Source organism: Loxodonta africana, chromosome 4, assembly GCF_030014295.1.
Source record: "Loxodonta africana isolate mLoxAfr1 chromosome 4, mLoxAfr1.hap2, whole genome shotgun sequence".
Lineage (NCBI taxonomy): Eukaryota > Metazoa > Chordata > Mammalia > Proboscidea > Elephantidae > Loxodonta > Loxodonta africana.
In genome coordinates, this window is record NC_087345.1 from 6803880 (window position 1) to 6822264 (window position 18385).

The 18385-nt window shown below is 46.2% G+C and overlaps 1 protein-coding gene and 1 long non-coding RNA gene across 3 annotated transcripts in view; one reads left to right on the plus strand and one right to left on the minus strand.

The window, feature by feature from the left end:
* ATXN10 (ataxin 10) overlaps window positions 1-18385 on the minus strand; it is a 211495-nt gene that overhangs the window by 92134 nt on the left and 100976 nt on the right. The gene's annotated exons all lie outside the window — the stretch shown is intronic.
* On the plus strand, window positions 3840-13818 carry LOC111748081 (uncharacterized). The gene is made up of 4 exons (XR_002784051.2): window positions 3840-4763; window positions 5611-5713; window positions 9317-9408; window positions 9672-13818. It is a non-coding gene; the product is annotated as an uncharacterized LOC111748081 (long non-coding RNA).

An 18385-nucleotide genomic window follows, 5' to 3' on the forward strand; every position in this document is an offset into this window, starting at 1 on the left:
ATTCTAGAAAGTATGTCAGGGCAGAGAGCAGACAAAACAACATGCACATAAATACACGGTATGACACAAAGCAGTAAGGAGAAAACGGAAGCAGGGCACTGGGGAAAGAGTGCCAAAGGAGTAGAGGAAAGGTGGGGATGTGGGAGGGAGCTATGAGCTTATACCAGGGGGCAAGGTCACCTTAAAGGCCTCTGATCATGTGAGCCAAACCCTGAAGGAAACTAGGGAGTGAGCCATGCAGCTCCCTGGGAATCAGGTTGAGAGAAGAACAAGGAGAAAGGCTCTGGCATGGCAGCGTACCTACTGTGTGCGAAGGACAGCAAGGTCGTCTGTGTGGTCAGCTGATTCCCCAAGGCCTTCCATAATCTGGATCAAAGCTTTATTCTCAACCTTATCTCTTAGGGAGTTCTCCTAAAACGATCTCCTTTTCCGACAGTTCCTTCCTTGCTCCCTTCCAAACGGATCCAGCCTATCCTCTCAACCCTGCACCCGAGCCTCTCCAGCCTGAGGACGCTCGCCCCAGGTTTTCTGCTGTGTCCCCCCACCTAAGTTATGATGGTGTGGGAGAGGGGAGGATGACAACAAACAAGGACATTTTCTAGGCCTCTTCCTACACTACAGGCTGGAGCCACAAGCCTGGCTCCGAGCGGCATGCGTCGTAAACCCCTGGGGATCTTGTTAACACGCAGACTGTAGTTCCTTGTGCCTGCAGTGGAGCTTATGTAGTTGGTCCACCATCTACACCTGAGGAGCAAGGGACTACGGCAAGGATGGAAACAGACCCAAGGGAAGCCAAGCAATGCTTGCCTTCTGTACCCAAAGGTGCAGAGGGAAGTCACCTGTCTGTGGCAGGCTCTCAAGCAGGGAAGTAAAGGCGGTCACCTGGGGTCATAAACAAAAGGAGAAGGAAGAGACAGGAGACTAGGGTACCTGAGCAGAGGCAGAACAAGAGGCAAGGTGGCCTCTGAAGACAATGGCTCCTGATGGCTTTAGGATTCCAGAGGCACTTCAGCTCCTGCACCATGAGTCCATGTTCTTGCTACATCCTTAAAATATATACTCTGGCCCAACTTGTCCTGAGCCAACTTGGAAGCAACTAGAAGGAGGAGCCCTGACCAGACCAGGAGTCTATCTGGAAGTTATCTAGAAAAGGTCAACAATTTCAAGAGGGCACATTTGATTACTGCTAAGCCAATCAGGGTGAGAACACTATTGTATTCAAGAATAAGTATAGTTTATAGGCTAGATGAGGTATTTGAAGAATACACACACACACACACACACACAGAGAACAGTATTAAGCAAATCACATTGAATAGCCAAAAGGATCTTATCACTTATGTTTGTTTCTAACTGAAATAATCTACTTTATCTGTTATCTATCCACTTAATCCGTTTACAATAACCAACAGCCAGGCACTTCCCATAGCAAGGGGAAGCATCCATCAAATACCTGAGTACCCACACTGGCTCAGGCCCTCTGGTAGGCACTGTCCATACAGAGAAAAATACGCTAAGCTACCTGTCCCTCGAGAAGAAAATACAGACTAGGCAGGGGAGAGAGACAAAGGGGAAATAATTACAACAGCCTCAGAAATGACATGACAAAAGCCAGTACAGGGTACAGAGGAAATGAATTTACTTTTTATCTGTAACTTCAAGTCTTTCGCTTCACAAACCAAAGTCACACGGTAGAGCTGCTTTCTAATTTTCCTCTGTTACAAGTGTAACATTATCTTTTATGGCTCATTTTTGATTCTCAGTTGCTTAAACCATAAAGTAAAGTAAAAACATGTTTAAATAGGAAACTTTTTAAAAACCAGAAAAATGTGGGAGTCAGAAACTCTTGAAGGCTTACCTGGTCCATTCACCTGCTTAAGGTTAGGACCACACCCACCACATCTCAGACAGATGTGGTTCTTTAAAAAGCCATATTACACCTTAAAATCCAGTTAAATACAGTTTTGACTTGACTGCACTTATATCGCCCTCTTCTTTTTTAGCCAATAACTTAGAAATAGCTCTATCACAATGACCTAATTTTTCAACTTTAATTAAAGACTATTTACATAATCAACTTTTGTTATTCTAATGTATGTAATTTAAAACAGATTTTTATGCGATTACTAATATGACTAGGCAAAAGGGGGGACAGGTGTGTGATTAAAAAACTCAAGAGCAAAGCATTGTATAAAATGTTCTAGTCACTGGATTCAGAATATTCAAAATGGAAGACAGATAAAAAACATTCTTCTGGCGCATGCAGCACCATAACGCGCATCGCACCCAACTTCCATCCTTTCACACTTGTTTTATAGCCATTAACATTGAATCCATCAGCACTCTGACACCTGCTCTTCCTGTGAAGGCTGGAGGGAAATGACAAGCAAGAAAACGCAGTGTTACGTAACAGCTCAGAAGAGCTTTATGGCAGAAAAATAACAACGCCGAAAAATATTCCTCTCTTCCTCCTTTAACATAAAAATTTAGAGAGCACCCACCACGGCCAGGCACGGTGCTACAGGCTGAGGACAGGGCAATGAGCAAAAAGCCATGGGGCTTAGCGCCTTGTAGTATTTGAAATGGCATTTCAACCTCTGCTCACAATCTCCAATGTAAACACACTGAGATACTGACACAGTCCCTGAAAACGTTAAGGCAGTGATGAAGGGGTGGCTTCTTTTCCAAAAGACAAAACTGATCAAGTGCGATGGGCCCACCAAAGGAAATGCTCCCCCGCCCGCATTTCTATCTTTCTCAGATGTCTGTCTCCTGGTTCTGTCCCTTCATTCCAGTCTTATCACCACATCCCTGCCCAAGCCTCTAGCTCCTCCTGCTCAAGGCTTCTAATTGGTGTCTCGCCTGCAGGATTGCTCTGCACCTGATCGGCACCCTCAACGTCTTAGTCATCTAGTGCTGCTATAAGCACACGTGGATGGCTTTAACAAAGAGAAACTTTCTCTCTCTCAGTCCAGGAAGCTAGAAGTCCGAATTCAGGGTGCCAGCTCCAAAGGAAGGCTTTCTCTGTCGGCTCTGGGGAAGATCCTTGTCATCAATCTTCCCCTGGTCTAGGAGCTTCTCGGTGCAGGGACCCAGGTCCAAAGGACAAGGTAGTCTCCTGGCTCTTGTTTCTTGGTGGAACGTGGTGTCCTGCTCTGCTCACTTCTTTCTTTTATATCTCAAAAAAGACTGACTCAAGATACAACCAGGTCTTGTAGATTGAGTCCTGCCTCATTAATATAACTGCCTCTAATCCTGCCTCACTAACATCATAGAGATAGGATTTACAACACATCGGAAAATCACATCAGGTGACAAAATGGTGGACGATCACACAATACTGGGAATCACGGCCTAGGCCAGTTGACACACATTTTTGGGGGGATACAACTCAATCCACAACACTCATCCTCCCATCAGTTAGGAAAGACTAGTTTATGCTGCAATAACAAACAACCAGCAAAAAGCTGAATAACAGAGTTTCTTTCTCCCTCACACCTCTTACACCTGCTTGATCCGGGACATGTTATTAACCTCTGGGCTCCTCTCAAGAATGTGGGAAACGCATCAAGAGGAGTGACTGAGGTCAAAGATGAGTACGCAGAACTGTGCCTGCTGTTGAATGATTCAGGGCCACCCAGGCGTGCAGAGGAGAACCAGGTTCTCGAGATCTCCTGGAAGCAGGTGGCCAGCCCTGTCTTCCCAGGGGCCTCCTGATGGTTCTGAACTGGCCAACCTTTCACCCAGTAGTCGGGTGCTTGTCCGTTTGTGCCAATGACGGTAACTACTGTTGCTGCTGCTCTAGCTGCTTCATAGCAGTAGGCTGTCTTTTTTTTTTTTTTCCAGTAGTAGTAGTATTCCCAGGAAGCTTCTGCTGATACTCCAAGTCTTGCTAAGAAGCCCCAGTGACCACTCCCCTTTCTGGGGAGAGCAGACAAAGGTAGTTCTCTGTTTAACTGTCTGTCTCAATATTAGATCAGAAGCTACTTGAGAATAAGGACTGCATCTCAATCTTTGAACTTCAAAGCTTGAGAGAGTCTGACACACAGCAGGCACCCAATGAACACTCACTGAAGGAAATAATGTGTAGTAGTAACTTCCGCAGCCTGAACAAGCCCCCCCCCCCCCCGCGCTAAACAGGGCACGATGTTATTGAGGACACACTCACAGGTGCACCTGGCCTGCAACCAACTCGACAAAAAGCCTGCGATCTGGGTCAAGACAAGCTTGTGTGAATGGGAAAGTCTCGCTGCTTTTAAGGCCCAAGAGCCACGCCACAGCTGTGCCAGGACCCCCAGGAAGTGGGCAACTGCTCACAGGGAGGTCTAAGCAAAGAAACGTGGATGAGTGAGCACAAACTTATCCACACCAGAGGAAAAGAATCTAAGATTCCACCCTGTTCCTCATGCCTTAATTAGGGCCATTATTCCCCAGCACGATGCTGTACTAGCATATGAAAGCCAGCCTCAAAACAACGGACTTCCCCAGGTGATGGAAACGGATTGAAGGAGCCTCCGTTAGGAATCTGTGCATGGACTTTCCCAGGTGATGGAAATGGACATCTCTAACGGGTGCCCAACCTCACGGGCTGCTCGTTAGGAATCTGTGCATGGACTTTCCCAGGTGATGGAAATGGACATCTCGAACAGGTTGCCGAACCCTACTACGGACCGGCTCGTTAGGAATCTGTGCATTTTCTGCATGTAAATGACCGAGAGGAGCCTCTGTAGTCTTTTCCAATCCACGGCTCACTTAGCCAGGAGGTGAGTGTGGCTCCTTCCCCACAGCTGGAGCCTGGGGAAGGAAAAGGGGGAGGGGGGAGGGGGGGAGGGAGGGGGGGAGGGAGGAAGAGGGCTTACGAACCGCGAGGGGAACCTGGCCTCTGCTGACCCCATAACCGAAAACCGCTTATCCTGAAAGTCTGTTCAGTGTAAGCTCCTGGTGGGAAGCCTGGCTTCTTGCTTCACGCCACAGGAAGAGCAGGGAGTCCTCTACCCGGCCCCCCCACAGCACCCCCACGTACTGCCTTCTTGTGGTTTGGGTGCTGTGGGTTCTGAATCATAGCAACCCCATGTGACAGGGCAGAATTGCCCCACAAGGTGTTCTCAGCTGTCACCTTAACAGAAACAGACTGCCAGGGCTTTCTCCGTGGAGCCACTGGGTGGGTCCAAATCACCAACCTTTCGGTTAGCAGCCAGGAACTTAACCACTGCGCCCCCCGTTTCCTACTGCCTTCTTACCTCTATTGTAAAAATACAACTTAACAGATTGCCTTAGAATCTTACTTTTTAGCACCTTCCCTTCCCCCCACCCTGCCCTCCCCGTGTTACTCAAGGGCAAGGATCACTTCCTTCCGTCTTATCTCCAGCACCTAGCATAGTGCTTGGCACCCAGCATGTTCTTGACTAATGTGTTTCTCTGGCAATAGGTTTTCAAAGTTACTTTCAAAGGTAGGAAATATACTGCCTTTAAATAAGAATGTTACTTCTAAGCAATGTCTGAATTACATTAAGTCTTGCTACTCTGTAAAGATTCACATCTCTTCTTTTTGGATCGACCTGAATCCTACTGCCATGATTTATAAGTCCATAAAAGCCATATATTTGCTAGGCAGAAGAGATGGCAAGCCTGGAATGCGTACCACAGCACTAGAATTCTTGTTATCAAGACTGCTGATGCCGCAGGCTCTTAGGAAACGAGACGTCATGTGAAGGTGAGCATCAGGCACTTGCCCTCCAGATAAAATATTACATGTTGCTTTATCATTTCAGACCTTTAAATTGTAGCTCCTGGCACTCGGCTGTGAGCGTGTGCACACGTGTGCATGTGCCAGCACGTGGGCCAGTGTGTGTTTAAATGAATGCCTGGCAACCTAAAAACAACACACAACATTTCCAAGATAACCGTCCAACCAGGACACACTGCACTAACCTCGCACTTCCACAGTGGCGGGTTGTTATGATAACACATCAAAACAACCTTGAAATTAGGTGCGATATTCCTTAGGAAGCTTCAGGTTTTGCAGATCAAGCCATAAACATGTAATGTCATATTACAGAAGTAAAACCGGTCTTTCTGAGCTTTTATATGACTCAAAATGGCTGAGAAACCAACGGTCTATTCCATGCTTGAGCTTCTGCTCCAGAGCCGACAGCCCCACCAGGGAGACTATCACCTGGGCTACAGGGGAGGGAAGGGAGCCGGTGGCAACTTCAGGGGCCAACGTCAGCCAGGAGGACCAGGAGGGACGGTAGGAATGGCACAGTGCCCTCCAGAAGGGAGCCACTTTCTAGTGACAACTAGCAAATTCAGCCTCTGTTATGAATTCCGAAGCATCGGACTGAGTTTGCATTTGTGCAGCTTATCTACAAGGCTGAGCTCTGTGTTCTCCTCTTTCACCATTTTACATAAAATCGACAAATACTGTACACAGTAAAAGTCAAATAAATGTTAACGTAATAAGCGAAGCCTAAGTACAGCTGTGTGGAGAAAATGTATCAGCCATTAACTTTTTAATAAGTCCAAGTGGAACAGTTTCTAAAAATAACCCTTAAAAGAGAATAAGATATTAACTGATTTACATGAGAATTCTAATCACAATTCTGACTTAGTAACTAAAATTTCAAAACAATTTGATTTATAAAGTCAGTACACTCAAAACTGAATCCTATGTGCATGTGGAAAAAAAAAATTGTATCCTATCCATGCTACCAAAGCTTATACTAACTGGTTCTGTTCTTCTAAAATGGTTAGGAATGATTCTTCAGGATTAAAGAGAATACGGACAGGGCGGCTCTCCTTGTCCCTTCAATATGCTGAAGCACCCCCTCCTCCCCCTCTGGACACCTTCCCCAGGGGTCCTCGCAGGAGAGCAGTAAAATGCTCCATCTGGCCGAAGGCAGGCAGGGCTGCTCCCTGACTGTTCCCAGGGGGGACCCCACGGGGAACCTTCAAGGAGGAGGGCACTCTATGCTCACCACATTTCTACCTAAGCTGACACTGCCACTCTCTGCCCTAAAGCTCAACGGCTGTTTGGTTTTGTTTTGTTTTTTGGTTGGAGGAGGGAGGAGGGTGTAGCTGAAAGCTGCAGGGTTGAAATTCCAGCAGGCAAAGGACACACCCTCTCCCCTCCCTGCTCCCAAGGCCTGCCAGTCGGATTCTTCCTGTCAACACCCCCACCGCCCACCTCCTAACTCAGCTTCCCCAGCCCTCCTCCTCCACACCCCCAGCCCCCAGGCTGTCTGTTAGGGAGCGTCAGGTGCAGACCAAAGCAGTTCCTGGCCACGGAGAGGAGGGTGCTCCGTTTGCTTTGGAAAACATTTGAAACTACCTTTTTCGTCTGAGTCATAGTCCTCACTGTATTAGCTTCCTCCGGCTGCCTTAACAAAGCACCACAAACTGGAATGCTGAAAACTGGGGGCTGTGAGTCTGGAATCAAGGTGTCATCAGGACCGCAGTCCCTCCACAGTCTCAAGAGAGGATGCTTCCTCCTCTCTTCCAGTTCCTGGTGACCCCAGGTATTCCTGGGCTTCTGGCCTCATCACTCCAATCTCTGCCTTCGTCCTCAGATGGCAGTCTTCCCTGTGTCTGTCTCTTTTGTCCGTGTCTCTTCTCATAAGCCTACCGCTCAGATGGGATTAGGGGTCCGTTCTACTCCTGTATGACCTCATGTTAACTAATGACATCTGCAAAGATGCAACTTCCAAGCAGGACACCTTCACGGGTACAGGGCTTAGGACTTGAACCTATCTTTGAGGGACACAGTTCAGCCCGTAACACACATATTGGTTCTCTCTTAATTTCATGCACTGACCACACAGGACTAAAAAGATGAAAACTCAATTCCAATCCAATTCTTGCCAACTCTGCCAAGTAAATGATTTGTTTTCAACTTCCTCCTGAATTTTTCCAGTGGGTAAATTCAACAGTTTCACTAAAAAGAAACCAGTGAATAGCTACGAATCATTCTCAGAAATTAATGTCATGTTAAACCAATTATGCAAATATCTGAGAGGAACATGAACTGAAGCGCCAGTTGCACAAGGATTTGTAACATAACATGTACAAACTGAAAATGACAACGGCAGCAACGCGGCCACGCGCGCACACATGTGCACGCACACAGCTGGCGGGGGGAGGGGGTTCCTGCAAGTCTGAGCAGGGGGGTCTAAAACGCTGCCTAAAAGCTTCCTTAGAAAACTTTAATCAAACAAACACTAGAAATATCCATAAAAAGTTCATCACAGGGGTTTTCTTTAAATGCGGTAATTTATTATTTTTTTTAATGATTAAAGAACACATATCTTCTCCGCCTAAGTGAACATATATATCAGTAGATAAAATTTTCCTTAACAAAGATTCCTTTTTGAAAATGTCAGTCATTCAAGTCTATGCTCAGAATATTAGTTCCTTAAAAATAACCTGGATAAGCGATGAGAATCACGTTTTAAACTTAATTTACAAAAATCACCTTTACTCCATCTAGAGCACAGTTCTACTCTGACACACACAGAGTCAACATGAGTCAGAATCAACTTGCCAGCACCTGGCTTTGGTTTGAATGTATACTGTACTAGAGTATAGGCTCCCTTCTAACAAACAGAATGTGACAAAAATGGTGGAATGTGACCTGTGAGAATCAGTCATGAGGTACACTGCAGCTTCCATTCTGCTCTTTCCCTCTTGGGTTACTCACGCTGGGGAAAGCCGGCTGCCATACTGTGAGGACACTCAAGCAGCCCTACGTTGAGGTTCACGTGGCAAGGAGCCAAAGATCTGCCAGCAACCCGTACTACTTCACCGGGCACATGAGTGCCACCTGAGCAGCAGACCCTCCAGCTCCATCCAAGCCTGCAGAGAACTACAGTCCTGGCCAATATCTGGACTGCAACCTCAGGAGAGAGCCCAGCCAGAACCACCCAGCTTAACCACTCTTGTATTCCTGGCCCACAGGAACTGCCAGATGAACATTTATTGTTTTAAAACAAAACAAAACAAAAAAATTACTTTTACTCCTACTCCTGAAAGGCTGATACTAGCTATTCTGCGTGCAGGTGCAAAATACAAATGGAATCTGTGTTCATAAAACGGAAAGCTGGAATGGTCATGTTTCGGGCTGAGGGTGTCCCCCAGTGTCCGACCATGACAGACGTGGCCCAGCCCTGGAGAAAGGAACAAGCACCTGAGAGGAGGGGCCCTGGGGAAGTGCACAGCTCTAGAACCAGGCCGCGTAGACCTTTACATCAGCCCCACCACTTACGAGCTGTGTGCGACCTTGGGCCGTTACTCAGCCTCCACATGCTTCCTCCGCCTGTAGGTCTACAGGATGCGGAACAGTTTCTCTCTATGAACGCCGTGAGGACAAACGAGTCACCTGTGTAAAGGGCCTGCAAGAGCGTCGGAAGCACAGTAAGTGCCACGGAATGTCTGCCTTTATTACTGTCATTGCTGCTGCTCACTGTGGAAATAATTAACTTTTCAGAGTCTTGAGTAAAGGCTTAAAATTTCATTTTTCCAATCTAAACAAGTGGCCAAAATAATTAATGCCTTACCCCCCAAAAAGAAAAACTAGGCACTTCCAAATCAAGACAAATTATTACTATTGGTAACATAAAGAGGATGAGTAACAAGTAACTAGAATGACTGGTCACATCTTTTCTCTTCTTGATCAGGAGGCGGTGAGAACGTGAGACCAGGAGAGACAGTGAGAGAGGCCAAGGAGGTGGTGAGAACGTGAAAACAGGAGAGACACTGAGAAAGGCCAAGGAGACGGTGAGAATGTGAGACCAGGAGAGACACTGAGAAAGGCCAAGGAGGCAGTGAGAACGTGAGACCAGGAGAGACACTGAGAAAGGCCAAGGAGGCAGAGCCTCTCTTCTTGCTCCCCATTTCCATCTTGGCCTCTCCTGACCATCTTACCAGACTCTGCGCTCTGGAAAACACTAGAAACGTATTCATGCAAACACATAAACAACTGATGAGGGCTTAAAATGAGTCCCCTCCACGGTCCACCTGCATTTTAACATAAATCAGAATTAAAGAAAATGACAGGTTAATAATGGAATTTTTAGCATGATGACAAAAAAAAAAAAAAAAGCACTGGGGAAATGGAGGGGTCGTGGAGAAACCAAGCCACCAAGGGGACCCAGCCTCTGCAGACCCGGATGGGGAGCACCGTGAAGGTTTCACAAGCACTGCGGGAACGGGATGGTTGACGGGACCCTGGAGAGTATCTGCCAGGAGAGCTAGCGTGGCCGACCAGCAGAGGACCACCTGCAGTCTGCCTTCTTTTCCTGGTGCCCTGACACCAACAGTCCTGAGCACCAGGATGCAGCTTGAAGAGCACACCAGCCCTTCGCACGGGGGGCAAGCAGAGGGCTCTGGCAGCACGCAGGCAGAGAAGGAGCTGGCCCGGACCCAGCCTTCTCCCTCTCTCAGCACTGCCTGCTCAAGAGCCTGTCCCTGGGAGGCCAAAAGACCTGTTCTCAGTTCCTAGGGAAAGCAGTACCCCCAGTGACCATGATTCCTACTCAGAGGGCGTGGCACTGTACCAGGCCTTCCCTGCACATTTCATGTATCTCACCGAGTTCAGGAGGCAGAAGGGCCTAGCGGACACGGCCTCTGGGGTCAGATGGGATAAAATCAAACATATTTATAAAACCCATCACCCAAATACACATAGGTGGCATTCATAAAAACCAAACCGAACCCAGTGCCGTCGAGCCGATTCCGTCTCATAGCGACCCTATAGGACAGAGTAGAACTGCCCCATAGAGTTTCCAAGGAGCGCCTGGCGGATTCAAACTGCTGACCCTTTGGTTAGCAGCCGTAGCACTTAACCACTACACCCCCAGGGTTTCCGGCATTCATACAGGGCAGTGATTAATGTTACCCTCAATAATAATAATTTAATCTGCACTACAAACCCTGCTGGTACAGTAGTTAAGCACTAGGTTGATAACCCAAAGGTCAGCGGTTTGAACCCACTAGCCACTCTACAGGGGAAAAATGTGGCAGCCTGCTTCCATAAAGATTACAGCCTTGGAAACCCTATGGGGCAGTTCTACTCTGTCCTACAGGGTTGCCATGTATGTGTGGGTATGTACAAACATTAAACGGCCAGTGATGTCATCTCCATTTTACACAAGAAGAAACTGAGACTCTGAGAAGTTAACGTGTGCAAGCTGGCCTAGCTAGCTAGAGTAAGTAAAAAAACTAGAATTTAAACTGGGCTTTTTCCCCAAATCATTCCCCCCATACCACTAGGCTGAAGGGAACAGCACAAAGGCGCTAGATCCAGGGGACGGCGCACAGAGTAGTCCCGGGCCCAGCAGCTCCCACTCCATCCTGTAGCTCCCGCCTGACTGACAGGACTCACTTCTATGCCTGAGGCCTGTGGGGCTCTGGGGAACCAGGTGCCATTCTGCCACTATGCAGCGTTAGCATCATCCCAAGATGCCAGGAATTAAAAGCCAGAGTGGTATGCAGGAGTGGAGGTGACCGGGATCCAACCAGATAAAGTGCAAAGCAGACAGGAGGCTTCAGGCCTGCAGAAGGCAGTGAGATGGGAAGAAAAACTCCAGTCTAGACGGGGGCCCCACTGCAGGCCACCCCTTCATGATTTATCTGTCCACTAACTAGCACAGATGAACCAGGCTAGTGGTCTGTCCAGAGATCTGGGGGAGGGAGTGGAACAGGGAGAGACAAAGAAATCTAAAGACTGCTCCACAAGTAAGTGCTGGGTCCACAGCTACACTGTCAGTGTGGTACCAGAATACTAAGACAAGAAACTGCTAGAATTAACATAAAAACTGGCCAGAGGTAGGTGGACCCTCTAGAGCCCAAAGAGATGGAAGTAAAAGCAAACCACGTGTAGGAACAAGTCCACAGCCCAGGGACCACTCATGGGACTTCACAGAAAAAAAATGACCGCTGTCCACCAAAGATGAGCTCATGTTAAACAAACTACAAATCACTGGGAGAAAGACGCACGGAGAGTGAGGGGTGGGGAGGATGAGAGAGAACACACACAGTGGGAAAACGTGCACCCCAAGAACTAGAAACAATAAGCAATCTGAGAGATAAAAATTAAGTATGTCCAAAAATGACTAAAGACATAAGATACGTACAGATGGCACAATGAAAGAGAGGTGGGTCTGAAAAAGCACCCCAGACAATTTCCAGAACTGAAAGATCTTATCAGTGCGACTAGTAAGCTGAAGCAGTTCCAAGCCTACACTCCCCTGCTGAGCTCCACCTCCCTGCTCCCGGGCATGGCCACCGCCCTCCACCCTCCTCTCTCCACCCTCCTCTCCCCACCCTCCTCTCCGGCCTCCTCTCCCTCCAGCCCGACCTCACAGGCCCTTAAACCTCACACACAGAGGCCTCACACACAGCAGGCCGCCCACTCCTTCTCCACCGGCCTTGTCTTTCTTACTCATCCTTAGGGCCTAGTTCCAGGAAGCTTTTCCTGGTTCTCCAGGCTGAACCATTCACCCGAAGCACTTAGAGCGAGCACCTCTGCTGCCCTGTCTTAGTCGGCACACACCACGTAGCACGCTGTAATGAAATGACCTGTCTCCTCCCTTCCGACTGTGAGTTCTGGGTCACTTCCATCTCAGAGTTCCCGGTGTCTACGACACTTGGCAAACACACACTTGATCTGAACTAAAAGCTCTTGCCGTTAATTCAAAATAGCACGTCATTCATATTTGGAGTAAAAAATATTACTGACTTCACTCTAACTGCAACACAGCAGCACATTTTAAGTGTGAACGAAAATTTACAGCCTGAGACTAAATATCACTCTTGTACCATGAGAATGACGGGTATGAAATTAAATCCCACCAGAAGAAGATAAACAATGGACTTTTAAAAGGTGGGCTTGGGGAGGGGATCAGATAGTGTCTGTAAGTGCTGATGAAAAAAGTCTTTCACAGGAACGTAGCTTTGATCCTCTTAATTTTCACTTGCTGCCGGGAACTAAAAAAAAAAAAAACGAAATATCCTAAAGATCAAAACTATTATAGGTGTGTGACAGGCAGTTCTCTCTTATTTCTTTAGAAAAGGAGAGAGCGACTCTCCAACGTTTGAAGTAAGAGCATTTTTCTCATTTACCAAAGAAATGAGGCCTGAGGAGAAACGTATTTCACAATGTCAAAGGCACTGAGGTTTTCATTAAATCGAGATATGTTACAGAAACCTTAAACACTCCTGCACTCGGCAAATTCTAACATACCCAAATCAGGACACTTCACATAGCTATGGTTTTACTGCTGGTTATCAAAAGGGGCACAAATTACTCACCGACAATAAATTCAAAATTTCCTATCCTTCTGCGGGCGGGGAAGAATGTTCAATACATCTTCCTCACAGACATGCGTGTGTACACACACACACACACACACACCTCACCCCCAGCTATTAATTATTCCAATTAGCAAAAGTCTCCAGGTCCTATGCTAACGTTTTATCTTTCAATTAGAAGTGTAGTGAAAGTGCGATTATTAAAACTCCCAGACCTTAGCCAAGGGTTAATATGTACAGAATACGAAAGTAGAGCAAAGAAAGAATGACTCCCTTCAGTGATGAATTAAGTATATCCTCTCATCACAGAGGGGAAAAAAAAAAAGGAATTCTTTCCTTCTTAACAGGACCGTATTACTATCATTATCAAAGTAATGCATGCTCACTGTAAAGAATACAAAAAGCATACAGAAAAAAAGGAACCCAGTTGTTAATCCTACCAGCCAGAGATGATTACCATTAATGCTGTAGTCTACTTCTCTTGGGTCATTTTGCCCTCACGTGTGTGTTTATGGTATACCCTGGTGGCGTCGTAGTTAAGTGCTACGACTGCAAACCAGGAGGTAGACAGTTCGAATCCGCCAGGCGTTCCCTGGAAACTCTATGGGGCAGTTCTACTCTGTCCTATAGGGTCGCTCTGAGTTGGAATTGACTCAACGGTAGTGGGTTTGTTTGTTTGTTTTGGTGTGTTTATGTACCACAGATACACGTGTCATAAACAAAACACACAAAAGCGAGGCTTAGTAGATACGCAGCATTCTTTCCTGCTGTGAATTCCCAGGTACCATGACATTCTGGCGTTGTACCAACACAGCAAATGCTCTCTGAAAAGGAGACTTTTACTGGATGTGTATCATATCGCCATAATTTATTTAAAGATTTCCTACTGATGGAAAAGCAGATTGTTCTCAACATCATCAATAATAGCGAAGTAGGCATATTCACAAACAGCCAAGCCTCGAAGAAAGCTTATTATAGTTCTCACATGCATAATCAGATACTCCTCACAACCACTCTCTGCCATCAGCTCGGTAAACTGAGTCACAGAGAGGCTAAATAACTTGTCCAAGGTCACCCAGGTTTAATCCTAGGTGGGCTGACTTCAGAGTTTTTCATTTATTTGTAGTCAAATCGATGTTGTTGTTGCTGGGTGCTGTGAAGTAGATTCTGACACACACTGACCCCATGTGACAGAGGAGAACTGCCCCATAGGGTTTCCTACGCTGAAATATTTATGGGAGCAGATCGACGGGTCTTTCTCCCGTGTAGCTGCTGGGTGGGTTAGAACTGTCAATCCTTCAGTTAGCAGCTGAGCTCTTAACCACTACATCATCAGGGCTCCCTTCAAATCTATAATACCTTTCATTAATTCTAATCCATAAAATATCCTTGCTTAGGGGCAGGGGTCTGGGGAACCACGGTTTCAGGAGGCATCTAGGTCAACTGGCATAATAAAATCTACTAAGAAAACATTCTGCATCCCATGTTGGTGAGAGGCGTCTGGGGTCTTAAACGCTAGCAAGCGGCCATCTAAGATGCATCAACTGGCCTCAACCTACGTGGAGCAAAGGAAAATGAAGAACACCAAAGACACAAGGTAATTAATTATGAGCCCAAGGGACAGAAAGGGCCACATAAACCAGAAACTACATCAGCCTGAGACCAGAAGAACTAGATGGTGCCCGGCTACGACCTAAGACTGCCCTGACAGGGAACACTACAGAGAATCCCTGAAGGAGCAGGAGAGCAGTGGGATACAGACCTCAAGTTCTCGTAAAAAGACCACGCTTAATGGTCTGACTGAGACGAGAAGGACCCCGGAGGTCATGGTTCCCAGACCCTCTGTTAGTCCAAGACTGGAGCCATTCCCAAAGCCAACTCTTCAGACAGGGATTGGACTGGACTATAGGACAGAAAATGACACTGGTGAGGAGCGAGCTTCTTGGCTCAAGTGGACACATGAGACTATGTGGGCAGCTCCTGTCTGGAGGGGAGATGAGAGGGCAGAGGGGGACAGGAGCTGGCTGAAAGGACACAGGGAACACAGGGTGGAGAGGAGGAGTGTGCTGTCTCATTAGGGGGAGAGCAACTAGGAGTACATAGCAAGGTGTGTATAAATTTTTGTATGAGAGACTGATCTGATTTGTAAACTTTCACTTAAAGCACAACAACAAAAATCCTTGCTTATTCTAAGAAGCAATTATGTCTTATTCTAATTTTTCACTGTTCCATCTCTAACATTTTACTCTGTAATCAATCCCAGGTTTATGTTGGTGCTTGTTCTAGGTGAAGTTCGTTTTTCCAAACTGTTAACCAATTATCCCTGCTTCATTGTCCAAACAAGCATTCCTTTTCTCTCCGGGTTGTGGGGCCAGCCGTATCACGTGTTAACTTCTTATAAATTCTACGGGGACTATTTTGAAATTACATACTTTCTTCCACTAACCTACTCACTTCTGTACATTGTTTTGGGTCTTTCGGCTTTAAGATATATTTTAATATTGTTAAGACAACGTCCCAATTATCTGTGTTTTCTTTGTCAAAATTCTGTTATGGTTTGCTAAGTCAGTGGGATTTTAATTGGTCTAGCAATAAACAAATAAATAAGTTTAAAAACAACTAATATCTTTACAATATTCTCTACTTCCATCCAGGAACAAGGTGCCTCTCTCCGTTTACGTATCTGGTTTTCCTCCCATCTGAGTCCCACATATTTCTTGTATGGGTACTGTGAAATAGTTGGTTTTGTTGTTAGACACAAATTCTTTTAAAATCACTGTTTTCTAGAAATGATCACACTGGCACAGTAAGGAGGACTAAAGTGGCTGTTAGGAAAACAGGCACATTACAAAGTGCTGAGTCACTGTGAACCAATTACTTCCCCGGTGTCTTACCTGCTTTATCTAGAACATGGGATACATTCTATAGCTCAGAAATACGAGCGTCCCTGAACCGTCGTTCTCTACGCTAATCCCCACAGAAATCATACAGTCACAGCAGGAAACCAGGCCATGATGAAAACAGTTCAGCAAGAATTGAGGAATTTGACCATCATTAAGAACTAGTGCTAAATTCAGTCCCCCATGCATTGTTTACAGTAAGGTGCCCACCCTAAGGATTCCCACTAATTTGGTCAAATACTTCAAAGGGCAAGTCTCTTTCAGGTGAATGTCGACGCAGTGGAGTTTGGCTTGGCAGTCACAACTCAGCCACCATCCCTCCAAGCAAGAAACTCAACTCTTAAAAGCTCTGGTCCTTCAGGAACTCGGGACAGTCATCCACCATTCACTACCTTAAGTACCCTAGTGCCAGGTGTCGTCACAGGTCTCACACCAGAAACGGGTGCTCAGCTTTCCAGGAGCTGACAATCACTGGAAAACAGCACAGGGCCTGGAGCCGGTTCAGTAGCCAAGAGCAACTACGGTAATTACTACATTGTATTTACCAAAGACCAAACCGAACCCAGTGCCTTCGAGTTGATTCCAACTCATAGCGACGCTATAGGACAGAGTTGAACTGCCCCATGGAGTTTCCAATAAGCGCCTGGTGGATTCGAACTGCAGACCCCTTGGTTAGCACCCGTAGCACTTAAGCACTACACCAAAAGGTTAGCAGTTCGAATCCACCAGAGGCTCCTTGGAAACTTTATGGGGCAGTTCCACTCTGTCCTACAGGGTCGCTATGAGTTGGAATTGACGCGATGGCAATGGTTTTTTGTTTTTTTTTAATGTAATCAGTATAAATTTTCCTTCCAAATAATGTTATGCCCCTTCTGCAAATAATAACAAACCAGGTAATCTATAACAAGACACAGAAAAGGGATTTTTAGGGTCAAACAGCTGCAACAAACTGAATCCTGATATGTGTCCCCGGACAGGAATTTTAATTTCACTCACTGCAACAGGAACTGTAAGTTCAGGAAACGAATGATGACAGCTTGATTTATGAATTTTGACGTATTTCTTGAACCGGGAATCACATTACAGAGCAGTGGAATTCTAGGCAAGCCAGGTCTTGCCTATACGATCTTCCCATCAATAAGCTGGGATTCTGTGCAGCTTGTTTCTGACTGAGGAAAATGCCTGGCCTACCTGAGACACGCCACAGGCCTGTAATTTAAAAGTTCCTGAAGACATTCTCAGGACTGAGCTAGGGCAGATTTTGGTATCCACACAGAAAACGCTCTAGCACTTTACTAGATAATAACAAAAGAGAAACTCAGAAAGCTTGAGTGGTCAGATCGACAAGAAAGAAATGATTCCGGTCCTAAGAGAACGGTCTCATACTTGCATTCAGTCTACTTTCTCCAGAAGTCCCACCAACTAGGTAACTGATGTTCACGCAATTCAGAACATGGGGAATACTCTGAACTTTGCAAATACTTTTTAAGATACTGTCTATACATTTATAAGAGGGAGATACTGAAATGAACTTAGAGCTCCTCATTTACAGAGACTGGTGGGGAGGGGAAAGGGAAAGGGAGGTGGTAAGATACTAGGCAACTCAGTAGACATTTATGTACATTATCACACAATCTCCCAAGCCCATAAGGTAGGCATTACTATCTCCATTTTACACCCGGTGAAGCTGAGATTCAGGAAGGCTAAGCAAGTTGTCAACGTTTACACAGGTCAGAGACGGTAAAACTAAGAGGCAAATCTGGGTTTCTCTAACTCCCAAGTCCTGTCTGCTTTCTCTATACTATTCCAAGCTCTCTCCTGTCGACAAGTGCCTCCACCAGCATCACACATATTGACGGATGCGAATGTTACCGGCCGAGCAAAGGCAGGAGTCGGTGGCAGAACTTACCCCTCCACCATTTAACAGCCTGCCTGGAATTCCCCTATCAGTTTTATAACAGACACTTCTAATAAAAATGAAAAAAAAAAAAACACATTATCTGAGAGAGAGGGCCAAGTAAGCCATCATCCAGGAATTCCTGAGAGCTTCATGTGAACTAGATGGGAAGACACATTTCATGAAGGACCAAACATCAAGGGAAAAGAAAGGAAGAAGTGGTGGAGGGGGTGGGTGGGAAGGAAGTGGGCCTGCTAGTGTAATGAGAACAAAGGAAAACTGA